We start from the raw sequence: 22,782 nt of genomic DNA, 5'->3' as shown, positions 1-22,782 counted from the left end.
GGAAGGAGAGGGGGATGCTGCAGCGGCGCTTACTACCAATGAAATAGCGCTGCTGCGGCTCCCTGCTCCCCCTCCCTCCTCCTCCTCCTTGTCCGCTGCCCGGCGCTGCTCTGTGCTCTCTTCTCCCTCCACAGCGCGGCGGCGCGCGGCGCACACAGCAGAGGCGGCATGTAATGAGTCAATTTGACTCATTACATGCCGCTGGCCGTGCACCCTCAGGGCAACTGCACTGTGTGCCAAGCCCACTTGGCACACACGTAGTTACGGCCCTGGCTATATAGACAACATATTTGTGGTGTGGACAGGATCGGCTGCACAATTTGTTGATGGATTAGATGCTATTAATTTGCTACATCCTTCCATAAAGTTCACATACAGTTATGATGCAGCTTCCATCAACTTTCTGGACATGTTGGTAAAATGGGACGGGAGCAAGTTCTCCACCCAAGTGTATCACAAACCAACTGATGCTAATACCATCCTACACGCACAAAGTGCCAGTTCGCGGTCCCCGCGTTTCCTGGCAACAAGTATAAATAAACAAACAGTGCGTCACCCAGAGAAGGGGAAATGCTACAGTCAACAGTACACCGCATTAGCGATAATAACAAATACATATCTTATAACATATGGAAGCACGAGCAGCAGAACATCCTGTTTAAAGCACCCTAAAGAGATTAACATCTAGTCAGCATATAAAGGTTACCTGACCTATGAAATTAAACACTGGGACAAATAATTGTATATGGAAGGGTCACAAAACGTGACCTGATCGTAGCAGCAAATTTGTATATACCATTTAGTATATACCTCAATACTCAAAACCAGAATAAATATATAGTATAACACTACATAAAACATTGCCAATTGATTTGTTCATTAAGACCCAAAGGGGTTATTATGGTATTCAAGGTATGTATCCATCTGGTCTCCAATTGGAGCAGACATCTGCCTCGATCCCCACCCCGTTGATTAGGGGGGACGTGGTCGATATGATTTTATAGTGCAAGGTCACCAAGCTGTGTCTGTGCGCCCTAAAGTGCCTTGCCACCAGTTGCTCGGAATCAGAACCCTCCAAAGCCTGGCGAATCGACATCCTGTTCGTCGCCATTCTTTCTTTAAAATTACAGGTGGTTTTGCGTTTTGCCCACATAGAACATTCCACAGGGACAGCGGATAAAGTAAATTACGTATTTACTTGAGCAGGTAAGTACATGTTTGATGTGCATCTGTTTGCCAGTCAAAGGGTGTGTGAAGTTGGGGCCCGTCTCCATATAATTGCATGCCGTGCACCCACTGCACTTATAGCAGCCAGGTTTCCTTGTCAGGAAAGTGCCCCTAGGGGCCAGCTGCAAGCGTGAGATATCATTAAGAACAAGCATGTCCTTCAAATTGTGGCCTCTGGTGAAACTTGGCGTAATTCTGGTGTCCTTTAGTCCTTTAAGGTCTGGATTAAGCGTTACTATGGGCCAGAGGTCCTTGGCTTCCTTATTGATCTTTTTACAGAGTGGATGATATTCCTGTCTGAACACTATTCTTTCTGCGGTCTTATTCTTGGAAGGATTGGGATGGTGCTAGCCACCTGATTTATTCAGTTTATTATCAAGACCCACGAGTGCCACCTTACAAACTTCTCTCTCTCTCTCTCTCTCTCTCTCTATATATATATATATATATATATATACATTTATAGAACAGCTAGACTTACAGAGCACTCCCAAGAAAATGGATTTGGACATCAATCCTTTCATACCATCATGTAGGTACTTAGGGCCTAATTCAGACCTGATCGTAGCAGCAAATTTGTTAGCTAGTGGGCAAAACCATGTGCACTGCAGGGGGGGGGGGGGCAGATATAACATGTGCAGAGAGAGTTAGATTTGGATGGGGTGTGTTCAAACTGAAATCTAAATTGCAGTGTAAAAATAAAGCAGCCAGTATTTACCCTGCACAGAAACAAAATAACCCACCCAAATCTAATTCTCTCTGCACATGTTACATCTGCCTCCCCTGCAGTGCACATGGTTTTGCCCATTAGCTAATAAATTTGCTGATGCAATCAGGTCTGAATTAGGCTCTTAATTTGAGAGCTCATTGTCACTAAGTTACATTTTTACATTTTAAGTTCTTTTATTTTAAATCACACATTTCTTAGTAGTCAAACTCAACACCTTCAGTCAAATTGTTCTCTAATTAAAGCACACATTTCAAAATACTGTCATACCCAGGATTCTAACCCATGACCTTCCATATTGAAGTCAGACACATTACTCATGTAGCTATTTGCTCCTATATAGATAGTATGAGAGTATTTTGAAAAGTGTGCCCTAATTAAAGGAGTGTGTGACTGGAGGTGCTTAGGGACGTGAGGGTGAGCTGGGGGTCTGCAGGTCACCCCGGGGCTTAAAGAGAAGGAAACTGCAAGTGAGATTGATTAAAACAGAAAGTGACAGGTGCTGCAGAACAGCGCCCACTGTCTTGCAGTGCCCTGTGTGGTGGCACATGTTGCAACACTCTAGTTACAGCTTTGTGCAGAGGTGTTGTTAACTAGAGACGTGTTCTCATACACCAAGCCAGTGAGCCATGCAGAGCGGGAAAGCATAGCAACTTTTTCTTATTCGAACTGCAGCTGCAGCGAAACACCTCTCAACCCGTACCAGAGACAACGGGCTGCAACTTTATCTGCACGGTCAGTAATTATGTTCAAAGTCATAGATGATGCGCGATAGAAGTTGGCCCTTCGTACACAGGGGGTAATTCAGACTTGATCGTAGATGTGCTAAATTTAGAACATCTACGATCACTTTCACAGACATGCGGGGGGACGCCCAGCACAGGGCTAGTCCACCTTGCATGTCTGGCTCTGCCCCCTCCCCCCCGCACAGGTACAAAAGCATCACACAGCGGTGATGCTTTTGTACCTGAAGAGTAGCTCCCTACCAGCGCAGCTCCTGCACGCTGGCATGGAGCTACCCGTCGCTGTCCGGGTCGCAGCGTCTGCATATGACATCACGCAGATGCCGTGGCCCGCCCACTGCATGGTCTGGGCACGCTTGCGTTGCCAGTACCCTGCCCCCAAAATTGCAGCCCAACACCACCGGCCCGCCCCCTCCCGCACATCGAACGCCTCTGCCTGTCAATCAGACAGAGGCAATCGCTGGGTTGAGATGCTGATCGCATCTCTGGCATGCGCCAGCACACTGCGTTGCCTGTGCATGCGCAGTTCAGAATTAGCACCACAGATTCAAACTCATTCGCACACAAGGGGTAATTCAGACCTGATCGCTAGGCTGCGTTTTCTCACAGCCGGCGATCAGATCTGAACTGCGCATGCCTAAGCACCACAATGCGCAGGCGGGACGGACCGCAGCAACGGGGATCGCCGGTCAGCGATGGGATCGTGCGTAATTTCCAAACGCGCGGGCGTTCGCAAGGAGGTTGACAGGAAGAGGGCGTTTGTTGGTGGCAACTGACTGTTTTCGGGGAGTGTCCTTGAAATCGCAAGAGGGACCAGGTGTTTGGAGGGAGGTGTTCTGACATCAGCTCGGGCCCGATCATCACAGCGGCTGAGTAAGTCATGGGCTGAGCAGATCTGTTACAAATACGATCGCACACCTGCACACACTCCATACTCTCCCCATGTAGATGGCGACTACCTGAGCGTAGCGATCACGTCTGAATTACCCCCACAGATATATGTGTCACATATGAAATGAATCAATGCAGTCTCGTTAAGCTGTTCACATCCAATTATTTCAGTTGTGCATTGAGCAAAAAAATGCTGATTGCACAGAACCTGGCGCACTGAGAAGGGCTGTTTGGCACTGCGGCAATGGTGTATGAGAATCCATCTGTATATCGATCATATACACTCCACCAAGGAAATATATATTTTCAGATTAAGAACATTCCATTAAAGTGCACATGGGCACTGTATACAAACAAAATCACGCTACCAAATCTGTATTTTATAAGGGATGAACATAAATCTTTACAAGAAAGGGTCCAGCCCTCACCAGCACATATGCATGTAAAATGACTTTTTAAAACCTCCTTTTCACATTTGTAACAAAAGGTTAATTGCCCTTAATTACAATCAGACTCTTCACAGAATTTAGATGGCAGCCATATTTATCGTTGATGTCATTGAGAACACATAGAGGATTAGAAGGCACGAAGAGCACTGACATTCATTTCCAATCTTCCGGATGTTCTATTTTGGGAACAGCATGAATCTATTCTATTCCCATTCACATTTTTTTTTTTAATCATGTAATTTACACTTCAGCACTGAGAAAGTTGTGTTCCAAAAGGAGCAACAACTAAAAACCACTGGTGATAAATTTCAATGCACTTCAAATTGTTTACTGCTGCAGGGGTGTAATTTAAAAGAGGTGAAAAGGAGACATTCAGAATATAATTAGTAAAGAAGAAAAAAAAACTGGATGCCACATGGCATATTTGGGCAGAAATTATTATTTCCAGAATGGCCATAATTTTTTTTATGCAGAACACTACACAATTTTCACTGCGATGCCAGTTTTATATTTTATTAGAGTATAATATGTTAGGTGAAGCTATTTTAGAGGTTGTGAATATTTTCTGTTTTGAAGAAGTTATTACTGTATTTTATTTACAGTGCTTAGCAATTTACTAACCTTTGTACCACCTCCGTCTAATCTGAATGGTTGTTCTGTACAGGTCGATTCCAAGTCACATACTGTAGAAGCTATTATTCTGTACCTAGCATTGATGGGGCACTGATAAGACCTTTTATAATTAAAAAGGTATAGTTGAATATAGGGCTCTCCAAATATATCCTTGTAGCAGTACATTAACTAGCAATTTCTTGATGTGTAGTGAATCAATATGCACACATAACGTGTTTACTCACAATATCTTAATTGGAGAATTAAACCACCCATCGCTTACTGTAGTTTATTGTGAAATATGTGAAGAAAAATTTTCTTTTTTTTTAAATTAAATCATTTATAATATTACAATTTAGCAATCTCCAGTTTACAAATGTGCAATATATATTTGAAATTTATCAAAAATTACACGGGCTGGCCAAAATTTGATTCACTGAAAATTTTCTGCAATTCCATGGCTGGTTCCAAAGGTAATTGGTGTGCTGATTTTAAATATAGTGCAACTATGATTTTTCTCTAAGAATTAAGAATTTTTCAAAAATCGTGAGGATATAAGAAAATAGCCTATTCACATGTATTCTGGTGAAATGTTAATTTTATTACAGTTAAAAATATTCGGATGCATAATTTTTTTTTATAAAAAATAATTTCACAGTGTTACTTAGATGTACACCTTCTTATACCACCTTTTCTTTTATAGTCATACCTATGATTTGAACTGTACTTTTATTTCTATGCATTGATTGCACTATTCGCTGTGCATCATGTTGACATTACATCTTCCCTGTATGGTTATTGCATTTCCTTTACGTCTTGGTGGAATCTTTCTTCTTGCTCCTCAGTAACATCTCCAAAGCTTTCAGGAAAATATTCCACGTGATCGTTCAGAAAGTGCACTTTCAAGCTCATCAAAAAACCTAATGCTTTGCATATATCAAGCATGTTTTCTATTAGTTGCTTAAGGTTTGGATCTTTTCAGCTCCAAAAAGGACGGGTAGGTAGGTGCACCGGGTTCCAGTTAGCAGTGGTATTCAGCTGCGGCTCCTACCCACTTTGATGAGGGGGGCTGTCCATGCTGCTGGCAGGGTACAAGAGAAGGAGACAGCTCTGGGCTGGCCGTGTCCCTGCACCCGCACAATGGATTGGGCAGGTTCCCGAGACTGGCGCATGCGCACAAGCAGCTGTGGGACTGCTCATGCACAAAACACTTGCTTGTATGGACTGCATCGGCTGCAAACCATTGAAGTTGGGTTGGGCAGCAGAGAGTGGCTTCTTACTGGAAGCACGCTATCTGTTAATCGCAGCCCAGCCTGGCTTTCTTAGAGGGAGAAAGCACCTCCCACGGGGACTGCCTGTCATGTTTGTGATTGGCAGGTAGCACTTCCAATGGGAAGTCACTGTTAGTCACAGTGTAGCCAGTGCACTCACAGACTACAACTGGCTCACTGAATTGGAGGATTTTACTGAGCAAGCTGCAGCCGATATGTAAAATCCACTACAGGTGGTATTTATTTTACCGGTATAGCTAGGTAATAGGGTAAGAAATAGTATTATAGTGTATAATACCTAAATAAAGAGGGAAAATGTAAACAAACCAGTGGTGCTACAGAGAGTTAATTTAAAACATAAAACTAATCTAATTCCAAGACTCTCTTTCAACAATCTCCATTAATTTTGAAACTCAATAGCTGTTAGAAGTTTTTAAATGTCTGGACCAACAAAAATGTTTTTGTTTGATTTTGTATATGGCAGTCCTAGAAACTGGATACTGTCACTCCATGTCTTATTTATTTTGTTCCAAAAATAATCCATTTACTTTATACAGTATGTGTCAATTGATACTAAATTAAAATAATATGTTTATAGGTAAGAATAGACAAATTAATGGACAGCAAAATAAAATTTTCCTTTTATTAAACAATTGTACATGATGGATTTGTTTGGATTTTTACTGAACTCAGCACAAACAAATCTATGGAAAAATGTGTTTGCATTGCAGACGTGATCCAACATTCTTTGTAAGTATTCCAGTCAGAAACTCTTGTTTTTTGTTCTCTGGTTTTGTTTTCCTGTTGATTTTGATTTTCGTTTAGTATTATGACCTTAGTTGTGTATAACTAAAGGTTGTTTTGTGTACGTGAAGTTTTGATAGCCTTGATAGCTTTGAGTTGTTGCAGGAGTATACATAATATGGAGGTAGATGTATCAAACCTTCTAGAGAAGATGTACCAAACCTTCTAAAGACAAATAGTGGAGAAGCTTCCAATGACAATCAATCAGCTTCTAGATATCATTAAGCACAGTCTATAAAATAATAGTTATAAGCTGATTGATGGCTATGGACAACTTCTCTACCTGTCTTCCTTAGGTTTGTTGCATCTGCACCAGGTTCCCAGTTTTGCTCCATATTTCTTAAGCATTTTATCCCTGCTAAAAAACATACTGGAGAATCCCAGAACGCAAAAGTACAAAGTTGTCCTGAACCTACAGCAAACATAGGGTTGCAATACGACCTCCAGAGCTCCTGGGTAAAGGTTTGGTTGCTACCATTGCCACCACTATGTAGACATCTTAATGACCAAGATGCAGTAAACTCTCTTATGTAATTTAAGAAGACCTAACTGGTTGATAATGATTTAAAGGGCTCCTTAGGTCTAAGACATTATGCTGCCAGATTAGTATGATCTTTCTAACTCCTTTAGGTTAAAGAAAAGGGAAAAGAGCTCAAGAATTGATGTAAAATCTAAAGTTGTCATTATAGATCATCCTCTAAGAGGCTTTTTAATAATACAATCAGTTTAATAAGTTAATCCTTTTGTTTCATGTGCTTTTATGTAATTTATGTCATGAACCCCTAGATGTACAGTACTTCGGGGTTGTCATAGGGTACAGTGAATTACTTCAAAATCTGATGCTCCAACATTTCAGGTTTATTGACAAAACTTTCATAAGGGATAACAAAATAAGTACATTTGCTCACATTATATTGATAATTGACCCCCCTGATTATTATCATGTCTGCACAGCAACAATAGAACCCTCACTGATAGTCAAACATTCCATATAATCATACAGTTCAAAAATAGAATAGAGACATAGGGATTATTTTTGGGAAATGAATGTCCACAACTCATTCAAAGTCACATAAATACAAAACAACAGTAAGATTTTGTAGACTTAGTAGTCAAGTAACTAGGTAGGTCTGTAGATGACAAGAGAGTTCCTCAATGTCTGACATTTGGTTCCAACTAAATATCAACTGAGGGTATGCATCACCCAACCAAGTCTAAGTAAGGGGTACCTTTCCTGCCTCCCACTAAAGCACAGCCAAAACATATTGAAGGGCACCAATGAATGCTCAAAACTTATCACATGAAAAATTCCAGGCCATTTATTTGAAACCTAACCCATACAATACTTTACCGCCATGCTTGGTAGCCACCTCTTGGCAATGAGATACCTAGGGGTATTTTTACTAAAGTATGGATTTGCAGATATTGCCTATAGCAACCAATCCAATTCTACTTATCATTTATCTAGCACCTTCTAGAAGATAATAGCTAGAATCTGATTGGTTGCTATGGGCACTTCTAAAAACCTGCATATCCCCTAGTTTCCTCACCACCATTGAATTCAATAGCCTAGACAATCGCCATGAAGATCCCCTTGAGGAAGAATTCCTAAGGAACAATTACTAAAATATTGCTCTTCTATTAATCTTAAGAGGAGAATGAAAGTAACAGATAAATTATAGTATAGGATTTTTATTTATTAACGGTCAAAACGTAGAAGCATAACCAAAATCTATAACAGCAATTATCACTCCTTAGGGTTATTTCTATTTGAGATCCTTACCATTTTAACCGTCAAGCATACATACAGTAGACAACAATCAATAAATGGAGTTATGGATTCCCATGCCAAAGACCTATGCCTGTAGATTTGTTATTTGGGGGTTCTTCCTATCTAAAACACATACATTTACATCAAGTGTATTGTCTTTTTTTTATGTGTAAAAATGTAAATTTCCATCCATTACAATTGGTAGAGGTGACAATAAAGCAGACAAAAGAGCTAAAAGGGGATTTGGATAAACCATGCATATAATAAATAACTAAGATATTTAGCTATGTTGATATTCTCTGCAGAGATATTTTCATGTTAGAGTTTTGCAGAACATGAGCTAATGGTCTCACCACAAGATGGACCAGAGGCTTAGCCAAATGAGGGTCGTAGACATTATGTTAAGTAAACTATTTAGTCATAAATGGATAGCTAAACCTATTGTATCTCATGAAGAGACTACTGTGATCTTTTTCCTCCTGAAGAAGGAATAAAACTTCTTACATACGTGGAAAATAACTTGTGATAAGCTGTCATTTGAGAAGCATTCCCAAATGTAGAGGGATTGGCCCATTGCTGTATGTTATTGGACCCTCCATGATATTTTTTTGTGTTCTTTGCCCTGTAATGTCTCATTGACCACTATTCACCTCTATTTAAGTGATTCTTCAAGATGCTGTCAGTGATCTTAGGAAATTTCACCCACAGGGATGAGAGACCTCTATTCAGAAAATATACAGTACAAGAAATTATTATATATTTACCAATCTTTACATGTATAAAGTACTAGCTCTTCTACACATTCTTCGTTCTTTGGTAAATCTATAGAGATGTAAACTTGAGACGTCTTAATGTATTTAAATGTTAATCCATGGTTCTTGACAGTACCTGAGGAGCACCCGTAGCAGATACGGTAAAAAGTGACTGGACCATTTTTATAGTTTATTAAATTCTACACACTGGAGGTACAATCCAAATTTTGATCCGATTGTCCGTTTGGGCATTATCATTCATGCAATGCAAGCCACGCATCGGTAATGACGTCATTATGTCAACCCCCTTTTCATCCTCTTAGGGGAGGTTTAATAATATTCTAATTATGTAGTTTTCCTATTTCCCACCTGAAGAATACCTATGTTAAATTTCATCTTCCTAACATATCGGGAAGTACTGTTAGAGAATTAGTGATGAGTCAGTGAATGAGGGCTTTCACATTTATATACTGTATAGAGATAAAGGCAGGAGACAGAAGTTTAAAATCTGGACACTGATCACTTCCAAGCTAAACACTTATTTTACTGCTCCTCCTCCAGATATTAAATCATTGTAAATTAATGAACAACAGTATACTGTAGCTGAAAAATTGTATTCCTCCTTTTTCACACTTGTATTTTCCAACAATTCTGATAACACTCATAGGGTGGAATTCAAATGATATATCACGCCCAATCTCCTATCTAAAATTATCCCCGTTATCGTGCATATCGCGCCCATAGTTATCAGGTTCAGCCGTGTAAATGGTTGGGTGCCTTGCTACTCCAAGGGTAGCAAGCTGAAATAATGATACCATGCCCGCAAGGGCAGAAACAGAACTGGTGTAGAAAAGGGTGAAAATAATTGAATCCCGTCCATATAGTCAAAGTGGGAGACACGTTTATATGTGCTGGACAGCTCCCCCCCCCGCAATGTGTGGTCGATGCTGCAGTCCAGTGTCAGTCGCCACCACTGGTTGACTCCCAATTTGTCTACTACTTAAAATTGTAAACGGTATATAGAGCAGCTCAAATGTCTCAAGGGAGTGTCCACCTGCAGGCCAAGAACCAAAGGGTCTATTTACTAAGCCTTGGGTGGAGATAAAGTGGACGGAGATAAAATACCAGCCAATCAGCTCCTAACTGCAATGTCAAAGGCTGGGTTTGAAAAATGACAGTTAGGTGCTGTTTGGCTGGTACTTTATCTCCGTCCACTTTATCTCCATCTAAGGCTTAGTAAATAGACCCCCAAGTCATCTTGTTGACACTGTGTACAGAAAAGGGGATTCACCTTCTTTCTGTGCAAACACACATGTGCACTCTTCTGTATTCAGTCTTGGTCATCAACCAAACAAGTGGTTGCTCATTCAGTGGAAATCCTGGTATTGTTAGAATTTGGTCTTCCAGTGATACCAGCTCCTGTGCCTCTAGTAATGTGCCTTACCCAAGTTGCAAATATGAGAAAACGCACAGACAGACCCACATACTGTATATACACATGACTACACTTTATTATGACAAACATAAATACACCAAACCTAATAAGTAAATATGTTTGTAATCCATTTTAATAATAAAAGTGACAGAATAATTGACTGAGTGCATCTCTGCAGTGCTATTTGCTAATCATTAAGAGTACTTTCCTATTTCTGCTTATATTCCAAAGCTAACAGAAATGAAATAAAACATATTTCCCTATATTCACAAAACAAAAGCATTATCTACTAAAAAGAGGAAAAGAAACAACAGCAAAAAATATACTTTGGGAAACAAAGTCTGAAAAGTTATCTTTCAGTGTCTAACAACTAAGAAGCACCTACTGTACTAGCTGGTTGAGTATTCCATATCCAAAATGCTTGGGACCAGAAATACTTAGTGATAATGTCGATATTATCTTAGACCGAAAAGCTATACCTCTAGATACACTATTACCGTGGAGCCGCTATGGCCGCTAGACTGAATACACGTGCTACGTACTTTGTATGCTATTTGCGTACAGAGTCCCGCACGTGGTACGTACTTGGCGTACACACGCCGCGCAGAGTGTACAGAGTACACACAGCGTGCGCACACACAATTGATAACATTTAAACCTTGTTAATGATACAATGTCATGATATGATTACACTTTAAACCCTTAACAGCAAAGTACTGCAATCGATGTTATACCTTAAACCTTAAGTAGTGCTGACGGTATAAAGTACCCGCAGTGCGTACACCTTATCAATACTTATACACCTTATACAGATAAATACACTTTAAAGCCCTTGCAGGAAAGTGAAGACACAACACCGATTTGTAGTTGCAACCACAGGGTTCTAAGGCCACAGTGGATTATTCCAAAAGGTAAAACAGTACAAATCATACACTACAGGCTAACAAGATAAATATACAACAGATAAATGGCTACAGAGAATGTACATACGTGAGAATGTTCGCAAGCGCAACCAAGCCGGTCCTCCGCTGGTCATACAGAGTCTTCTGACCGGCCAGGCAACAATGGGCTTTTTATACACAACATGCATACACAATACAATGGTCACTGTAATCTCATTGTCCATTGGACACAGGGATGTGTCCTTACATTACAGAAGAGGTCATAGGTTGATTTGAATAAATGGGCGATGTCTTTCCCCAACTGCTCTTGTGGGTGGTATCCCCTGGATTCCCGCCGCATACATAATATACAGTAAATACAGTTAATAACTATATTCTACTTCTGTACATAACTATACGCTGGAACATGCGATCTTTCTCTAACCAACACCGGAATGTTACCCTCAAAATACCCTACAGCTGGATACTAGACATCACCTTCCAACCTTTGTCTGACCCTTCCTATCATGCAAAGGCGAATCCCTTTGTCCAGGAACTGTTTAAACTATTAATACTCGCTGATGTGGTGTAGGGGAACTATATCTAAAATGTACACTATTTGGGTTAAATATGTAATGTTCTAATAACCCTCTATGCGTTCACAAACTCTACCGTAAATGTGCATACCACGCGCTAAGGCGCATGACCGTGGAGAGCTACTTTACGCAAATTGCGGATATGTGCACGCACGGCAGACTGAGTGCACGCGCAGCGGGCATGTGCATGGGGTTAGTACGTGGGGCATGCATTACAATATTTTTCGACTTTGACACTTTGGATATCGGATTTTTCCATATTTTGGAATAATTGTATACCATAATGAGATATCATGGCGATGGGACCCAAGTCTAAGCACAGAATGCATTTCTGTTTCATATACACCTTATACACACAACCTGAAGATGATTTCAGCTAATATTTTTAATAACTTTGTGCATTAAACAAAGTGTGTGTCCATACACACAATTAATTTATGTTCCATATACAGCTTATGCACACAGCCTGAAGGTCATTTAATACAATATGTGTAATACTTTTGTGTATTAAACAAAGTTTGTGTACATTGAGCCATCAGAAAACAAAGGTTTCACAATCTCAGTCTCACTAAAGAAATTCTGTATTTCGGAATATTCCGTATTTCGGAATATTTGGATATGGGATACTAAACCTGTATAGCAAAATGAGCTCTACATGCTTCCAAAATTAATTTGAAACCTTAATGGTTGACTGCTGCATAAGTAAGTGCTAAATGGTCATAAATAAAATAATGAGTTTATAAAGCTTAAAAGCCCAACACAAACAGATAATTATAAAAACATTATTATAATGATAGCGAAATTAATGATTTTGAGTTGACTAGATATCCTCAAAAGAATATTGATGCTTTATATTTTCACAGATCTGTGACTAAAACCTCTAAACCTTTAAAGGGTATAGCGATCTACGGAGCTTTATAAAGATCACAGGCTCTCAAACTCAGTCCTAAGGAGCCTGAACAGTTTGGGAGGAATGTAATAGGGTGCGTGTTAGAATCATAAAGTGATAGCTTTTGTGAGAGTTCTCCCGTTTTTTTTTAAAGAAGCAAACATTTACATTGCAAAATCAACCTTGTTTTGACATGTAAATGATTGCCATTTTGAAAAACACAGGAGAACTCTCACAAAATCTCTCACTTTCTGATTCACACACCCTATTACATTCCCCCATTTACATTTTCCAGGTCTCCTCACAGAATCACAAGTGAAATAATTAGATCCACCTTTGGATCTTTAAAATGCTAGTGAGTAATGAGTACACCTGTGCACCTGCTAGGTGACCTGGAAAACATGAACTGTTGGGGGTCCTGAGGACAGAGCTTGTGAACCACTGATATACTGTATGTACGCTTATTAAGATATATATATATATATATATATATATATTTAATAATTGAGAGCATCTGGTTAGAAGCATTTTATATTGGCCCATGATGGAGGGGTTTCCGAATTGGTCAATTATTATAATTTGCTAATAGTAGTGGAGTATTATCCCCATTAAGAATGTTGAATATATATCATGTTTGACAATATAATATAACAATATTTAATATTTGAGTAAAGTGGCTTGCAAATAATAAAAGGCTCCTTTTATATTCTAAGCCCATCTCTAGTCCGTGAAAACTGATAAATATTGTCAGTACCCACTGTTTGAATTGCTATATATTCTGTGGTCGCAGAAAGTATAATAATGTATTTGGCATAGTTCGATATATAAATGCTTTATAAGATGCACATTAAGATTAGAACCTATTGATATATATATATATATATATATATATATATATTTTATAAATACACTGCTCAAAAAAATAAAGGGAACAATAAAATAACACATCCTAGATCTGAATGAATGAAATATTCTTATTAAATACTTCTTTACATAGTTGAATGTGCTGACAACAAACTCACACAAAAAGTATCAATGGAAATCAAATTTATTAACCCATGGAGGTCTGGATTTGGAGTCACACTCAAAATTAAAGTGGAAAAACACGCTACAGGCTGATCCAACTTTGATGTAATGTCCTTAAACAAGTCAAAATGAGGCTCAGTAGTGTGTGTGGCCTCCACGTGCCTGTATGACCTCCCTGCAATGCCTGGGCATGCTCCTGATGAGGTGGCGGATGGTCTCCTGAGGGATCTCCTCCCAGACCTGGACTAAAGCATCTGCCAACTCCTGGACAGTCTGTGGTGGATGGAGCGAGACGTGATGTCCAGATGTGCTCAATTGGATTCAGGTCTGGGGAATGGGCGGGCCAGTCCATAGCATCAATGCCTTTGTCTTGCAGGAACTGCTGACACACTCTAGCCACATGAGGTCTAGCATTGTCTTGCATTAAGAGGAACCCATGGCCAACCGCACCAGCATATGGTCTCACAAGGGGTCTGAGGATCTCATCTCGGTACCTAATGGCAGTCAGGCTACCTCTGGCGAGCACATGGAGGGCTGTGCGGCCCCCCAAAGAAATGCCACCCCACACCATTACTGATCCACTGCCAAACCGGTCATGCTGGAGGATGTTGCAGGCAGCAGAATGTGCTCCTTGGCGTCTCCAGACTCTTTCACGTCTGTCACATGTGCTCAGTGAGAACCTGCTTTCATCTGTGAAGAGCACAGGGCGCCAGTGGCGAATTTGCCAATCTTGGTGTTCTCTGGCAAATGCCAAACGTCCTGCACGGTGTTGGGCTGTAAGCACAACCCCCACCTGTGGACGTCGGGCCCTCATACCACCCTCATGAAGTCTGTTTCTGATCGTTTGAGTAGACACATGCACATTTGTGGCTTGCTGGAGGTCATTTTGCAGGGCTCTGACAGTGCTCCTCCTGTTCCTCCTTGCACAAAGGCGGAGGTAGCGGTCCTGCTACTGGGTTGTTGCCCTCCTACGGCCTCCTCCACATTCCTGATGTACTGGCCTGTCTCCTGGTAGCGCCTCCATGCTCTGGACACTATGTTGACAGACAGGCAAACCTTCTTGCCACAGCTCGCATTGATGTGCCATCCTGGATGAGCTGCACTACCTGAGACACTTGTGTGGGTTGTAGACTCCGTCTCATGCTACCACTAGAGTGAAAGCACCGCCAGCTTTCAAAAGTGACCAAAACATCAGCCAGAAAGCATAGGAGCTGAGAAGTGGTCTGTGGTCACCACCTGCAGAACAACTCCTTTATTGGGGCTAATTGCCTATAATTCCCACCTGTTGTCCATTCCATTTGCACAACAGCATGTGAAATTGATTGTCAATCAGTGTTGCTTCCTAAGTGGACAGTTTGATTTCACAGAAGTGTGATTGACTTGGAGTTACATTGTGTTGTTTAAGTGTTCCCTTTATTTTTTTGAGCAGTGTATATGTTCTGATGATACCACCAGTAAGGATAGGATTGTTAAGCTTGGATAAATTAAGGTGTCCGGAACTTGTACTCGGCTGATTGGCTGCTAGTGCTGATATAAAGTTTCCACAACGTCACACAAGCCAGCCCTCTGATGAAGTCGTTGACAAAATGCGTAGGGCTGTGGTTTGGTGACAACACTACTCTGGCTCTCCTTCCTTGGTGTCTGAGTTTTCGGTGTCCTGGCGTGCTGTGGCTGGAAATCCAGCCAGCAGCGCAGTGTGTGGTTTCGATTCCAGTGAACACGGGGGAGGCGGAGGAGATTGTCATATGTGGTATGCATATAAAACCATGTGGTATTGAATCCACAGAGGTGTAACATCTGGTACAAGCAATATTTTAGAAGCTGAATTTTATCTTTTTATTCTATTTTAAGACAAAATTGATGTGGGTTAGAAAGCGCCCTTTCTGTTAATTTAAAAAAAACACACAGACACACACAGACACACACACACACACACACACACACACACACACACACACACACACACACACACACACACACACTGTAGGGCACTCCACTACTTAAAATATGGGGGGGTGCTGGCACTAGAATAGAGCAGCAAATTGTGGTAGTGTGGTGGTGGTGGGGGGGTGGAGGGACGCTGGTCCCTTACTTTGCATAGGGCACTCTGACCACTAGATACACCCCTGTTGGCCACATCACTTTATACTTTTCTTAATTAAATTGCATGTGCACCACTAGCTAAGTGTTATTACTCCTTGCCAGTACTATTTTGGCAGCTGCGTATTGCCCACATTCCTCAGTAATTTAATTTTTATAATGTGCAATAAAAATGTTTTTTGCCAAAGAGAGGCTCTTAACAATAAATATGCCCCTAGGTCCCGCACGGAAGAATTTGCCCCCCATGACTTACAATGTCCTTTTTAGTTTACAGTTATGTTAATTGCCCTATAAATTAAGGTTCTCCAGCTCATTTTTTTTTAAACAAGTCTCCTATTCTTGTAATAATTTCCATTATTTCTACACTGCTCTCTGTCCTGGCTGCAGGCACTTTAATTTCAATGTGCTATGTGGTTCCCAGGTTGCTGTGTGGTGAGTTTCTCTGCCAGTTGTAGCTCGGGTTTATGTGCTACTAGTGTTTTGGACCCGTCACTCATTGGGTCGTGACTATGCAAAAATACATAGAAATATGATTGCGTGTCCAAAGGATTGCGGTCACACTCATTGTACGTCGTAACCAAAGAGTGTTGCTAAGTAACAGCTACATTACAGTGATTGACAGTTGGTCTGTATTCTGACTCCTCCCACCATTGTCAGTGATGTCATTCCCTGAGAGTTCCGACATCTACTGAGCATGTCTGACCCGGAACTTGATATTTATCTCTATTATATCTATTACTATAAAATCAGAGCCTGATTGATCATCACATTTGCAGCTGCGTGCCGCAGCGACTGTACAGAAGAGAACCAAGAATGGGAGGCAAGCATAACAGGATGGGAGGGGGCGGTGCGGCTGAGGCGACACGGAACATCTGTCAGAGGCGGTAATCAGCACTGGATAGTCGCTACTAGTTAGGTATGAAATGTGCTATGTTGGGAGGGGTCCTGGATAGGTGAAACACAATCAGGTGCAGAACCTTTTTATGTTTCTGGGGGCAATGCGCATCACATGTAAAGGATTTATTTCAGGTGATATATTATTATTTATTTCATGTGTGATAGTTGTGTTGTGTAATAGAGTATGGTGTATGTGTGAACTTAGGATGTCACACAGGCCCCTCCTAACCTCTGGAATCATCTAATCGCTCCATTAGTCTGCCATCCAGCATCCCAGCCTTAATGTATGCCCCTAATACTCACTTCTAGCTCACCACCCCTCCTCCTACCTCTGCCGGCCCTGGCACCATTGTGCCCACCCATCTCCCATGTATAGATATGTCCTCATACAGCTATCCCATTTGTGCCATATGGTGCAATTGCAAAGTGTCATATATCACATGGCATGGGATGTAAGATGGCCCCTGACCCCATTGGGATGTCATCAGGCCCATTGTGATGTCAGCTGGCCCATGGCCCTGTGGCTGTCTAATCTCACCTCCAGACAGTTACTGCTATATCTTCAGCACTACTAGTTACTAGAGATGAGCGGGTTCGGTTCCTCGGAATCCGAACCCCCCCCCCGAACTTCAGCCTTTTTACACGGGTCCGAGGCAGACTCGGATCTTCCCGCCTTGCTCGGTTAACCCGAGCGCGCCCGAACGTCATCATCCCGCTGTCGGATTCTCGCGAGGCTCGTATTCTATCGCGAGACTCGGATTCTATATAAGGAGCCGCGCGTCGCCGCCATTTTCACACATGCATTGAGATTGATAGGGAGAGGACGTGGCTGGCGTCCTCTTCGTTAGAATAGATAGAGACACTTGAGTTGATTTACTACTAACTTAGTAATTTTGGGGAGCATTAGGAGTACTCAGAGTGCAGAGTTTTGCTGATAGTTACTAGTGACCACCACCAGTTTTATGTATTATTTAATATAATCCGTTCTCTGCCTGAAAAAAAACGATACACAGTCACATACCATATCTGTGCTCAGCCTCAGTGTGCTGCATGATAATATCATCTATGTATATCTGACTGTGCTGAGTGCTCACTGCTCACACAGCAGAATTGTGAGGGAGACTGGGGTGCAGTTATAGCAGGAGTACAGTGCACACTTTTGCTGCCAGTGTGACTGACCAGTGACCACCAGTATATTGTCTGCCTGAAAAAGTTAAACACTCCTGTGGTGTTTTTTATTTTTATTCTATAAACGCATTCTGCTGACAGTGTCCAGCAGGTCCGTCATTCATTATATTATATAAATATTTACCTGCAGTAGTGTTATATTTTTTTTGTTCATCTCTATCATCTTTATCATCTCTATATTAGCAGACGCAGTACGGTAGTCCACGGCTGTGGCTACCTCTGTGTCGTCAGTGCTCGTCCATAATTGTATACCTACCTGTGGTGGGGTTTATTTTCTATCTTCTTCATACTAGTAGTTTAGGAGTCTGCTGACAGTGTCCAGCAGGTCCGTCATTATATTATATATACCTGCAGTAGTGATATATATATATTTTTTATATCATTATCATCTCTATACTAGCAGACGCAGTACGGTAGTCCACGGCTGTAGCTACCTCTGTGTCGTCAGTGCTCGTCCATAATTATATACCTACCTGTGGTGGGGTTTATTTTTCTATCTTCTTCATACTAGTAGTTTAGGAGTCTGCTGACAGTGTCCAGCAGGTCCGTCATTATATTATATATACCTGCAGTAGTGATAAATATATATTTTTTATATCATTATCATCTCTATACTAGCAGACGCAGTACGGTAGTCCACGGCTGTAGCTACCTCTGTGTCGTCAGTGCTCGTCCATAATTGTATACCTACCTGTGGTGGGGTTTTTTTTTCTATCTTCTTCATACTAGTAGTTTAGGAGTCTGCTGACAGTGTCCAGCAGGTCCGTCATTATATTATATATACCTGCAGTAGTGATATATATATATTTTTTATATCATTATCATCTTTATACTAGCAGACGCAGTACGGTAGTCCACGGCTGTAGCTACCTCTGTGTCGTCAGTGCTCGTCCATAATTGTATACCTACCTGTGGTGGGGTTTATTTTTCTATCTTCTTCATACTAGTAGTTTAGGAGTCTGCTGACAGTGTCCAGCAGGTCCGTCATTATATTATATATACCTGCAGTAGTGATATATATATATTTTTTATATCATTATCATCTCTATACTAGCAGACGCAGTACGGTAGTCCATGGCTGTAGCTACCTCTGTGTCGTCAGTGCTCGTCCATAATTGTATACCTACCTGTGGTGGGGTTTATTTTTCTATCTTCTTCATACTAGTAGTTTAGGAGTCTGCTGACAGCGTCCAGCAGGTCCGTCATTATATTATATATACCTGCAGTAGTGATATATATATATATTTTGTATATCATTATCATCTCTATACTAGCAGACGCAGTACGGTAGTCCACGGCTGTAGCTACCTCTGTGTCGTCAGTGCTCGTCCATAATTGTATACCTACCTGTGGTGTGGTTTATTTTTCTATCTTCTTCATACTAGTAGTTTAGGAGTCTGCTGACAGTGTCCAGCAGGTCCGTCATTATATTATATATACCTGCAGTAGTGATATATATATATTTTTTATATCATTATCATCTCTATACTAGCAGACGCAGTACGGTAGTCCACGGCTGTAGCTACCTCTGTGTCGTCAGTGCTCGTCCATAATTGTATACCTACCTGTGGTGGGGTTTATTTTTCTATCTTCTTCATACTAGTAGTTTAGGAGTCTGCTGACAGTGTCCAGCAGGTCCGTCATTATATTATATATACCTGCAGTAGTGATATATATATATTTTTTATATCATTATCATCTCTATACTAGCAGACGCAGTACGGTAGTCCACGGCTGTAGCTACCTCTGTGTCGTCAGTGCTCGTCCATAATTGTATACCTACCTGTGGTGGGGTTTATTTTTCTATCTTCTTCATACTAGTAGTTTAGGAGTCTGCTGACAGTGTCCAGCAGGTCCGTCATTATATTATATATACCTGCAGTAGTGATATATATATATTTTTTATATCATTATCATCTCTATACTAGCAGACGCAGTACGGTAGTCCACGGCTGTAGCTACCTCTGTGTCGTCAGTGCTCGTCCATAATTGTATACCTACCTGTGGTGGGTTTTTTTTTTCTATCTTCTTCATACTAGTAGTTTAGGAGTCTGCTGACAGTGTCCAGCAGGTCCGTCATTATATTATATATACCTGCAGTAGTGATATATATATATTTTTTATATCATTATCATCTCTATACTAGCAGACGCAGTACGGTAGTCCACGGCTGTAGCTACCTCTGTGTCGTCAGTGCTCGTCCATAATTGTATACCTACCTGTGGTGGGGGTTTTTTTTTCTATCTTATTCATACTAGTAGTTTAGGAGTCTGCTGACAGTGTCCAGCAGGTCCGTCATTATATAATATATACCTGTCCGGCTGCAGTAGTGATATATATATATTTTTTATATCATTATCATCCAGTCTATATTAGCAGCAGACGCAGTACAGTAGTCCACGGCTGTAGCTACCTCTGTGTTGGCAGTCGCTCGTCCATCCATAATTGTATACCACCTACCTGTGGTGTTTTTTTTTTTTCTATCTTCTTGATACTAGTAGCTTACTTTAGGAGTCTGCAGTGCTGACAGTGTCCAGCAGGTCCGTCATTATATTATATATACCTGCAGTAGTGATATATATATATTTTTTATATAATTATCATCTCTATACTAGCAGACGCAGTACGGTAGTCCACGGCTGTAGCTACCTCTGTGTCGTCAGTCACTCGTCATCCATAAGTATACTAGTATCCATCCATCTCCATTGTTTACCTGTGGTGCCTTTTAGTTGTGCCTATTAAAATATGGAGAACAAAAATGTTGAGGTTCCAAAAATAGGGAAAGATCAAGATTCACTTCCACCTCGTGCTGAAGCTGCTGCCACTAGTCATGGCAGAGACGATGAAATTCCATAAACGTCGTCTGCCAAGGCCGATGCCCAATGTCATAGTACAGAGCATGTAAAATCCAAAACACAAAATATCAGTAAAAAAGGACTCAAAAATCTAAAATAAAATCGTCGGAGGAGAAGCGTAAACTTGCCAATATGCCATTTACCACACGGAGTGGCAAGGAACGGCTGAGGCCCTGGCCTATGTTCATGGCTAGTGGTTCAGCTTCACATGAGGATGGAAGCACTCAGCCTCTCGCTAGAAAAATGAAAAGACTTAAGCTGGCAAAAGCACAGCAAAGAACTGTGCGTTCTTCGAAATCACAAATCCACAAGGAGAGTCCAATTGTGTCGGTTGCGATGCCTGACCTTCCCAACACTGGACGTGAAGAGCATGCGCCTTCCACCATTTGCACGCCCCCTGCAAGTGCTGGAAGGAGACACCTGTTGTCCGTGGGAGGAATATGGCCATTGACATGCCTGGTGAAAATACCAAAAAAATCAGCTCTTCGGTGTGGAAGTATTTCAACAGAAATGCGGACAACAGGTGTCAAGCCGTGTGTTGCCTTTGTCAAGCTGTAATAAGTAGGGGTAAGGACGTTAACCACCTCGGAACATCCTCCCTTATACGTCACCTGCAGCGCATTCATCATAAGTCAGTGACAAGTTCAAATACTTTGGGCAACAGCGGAAGCAGTCCACTGACCAGTAAATCCCTTCCTCTTGTAACCAAGCTCACGCAAACCACCCCACCAACTCCCTCAGTGTCAATTTCCTCCTTCCCCAGGAATGCCAATAGTCCTGCAGGCCATGTCACTGGCAATTCTGACGAGTCCTCTCCTGCCTGGGATTCCTCCGATGCATCCTTGCGTGTAACGCCTACTGCTGCTGGCGCTGCTGTTGTTGCTGCTGGGAGTCGATGGTCATCCCAGAGGGGAAGTCGTAAGACGACTTTTACTACTTCCACCAAGCAATTGACTGTCCAACAGTCCATTGCGAGGAAGATGAAATATCACAGCAGTCATCCTGCTGTTAAGCGGATAACTGAGGCCTTGGCATCCTGGGGGGTGAGAAACGTGGTTCCGGTATCCATCATTACTGCAGAGCCAACTATAGACTTGTTTGAGGTACTGTGTCCCCGGTACCAAATACCATCTAGGTTCCATTTCTCTAGGCAGGCGATACCGAAAAAGACTCACCAGTGTCCTAAAAAATGCAGTTGTACCCAATGTCCACTTAACCACGGACATGTGGACAAGTGGAGCAGGGCAGACTCAGGACTATATGACTGTGACAGCCCACTGGGTAGATGTATTGACTCCCGCCGCAAGAACAGCAGCGGCGGCACCAGTAGCAGCATCTCGCAAACGCCAACTCTTTCCTAGGCAGGCTACGCTTTGTATCACCGCTTTCCAGAATACGCACACAGCTGAAAACCTCTTATGGCAACTGAGGAAGATCATCGCAGAATGGCTTACCCCAATTGGACTCTCCTGTGGATTTGTGGCATCGGACAACGCCGGCAATATTGTGTGTGCATTAAATCTGGGCAAATTCCAGCACGTCCCATGTTTTGCACATACCTTGAATTTGGTGGTGCAGAATTATTTAAAAAACGACAGGGGCGTGCAAGAGATGCTGTCGGTGGCCAGAAGAATTGCGGGACACTTTCGGCGTACAGGCACCACGTAC

This window comes from Pseudophryne corroboree, chromosome 6, assembly GCF_028390025.1.
Source record: "Pseudophryne corroboree isolate aPseCor3 chromosome 6, aPseCor3.hap2, whole genome shotgun sequence".
NCBI classification, from domain to species: domain Eukaryota; kingdom Metazoa; phylum Chordata; class Amphibia; order Anura; family Myobatrachidae; genus Pseudophryne; species Pseudophryne corroboree.
The sequence above is the reverse complement of the archived record's forward strand: the minus strand, read 5'-3'. Positions refer to the sequence as shown.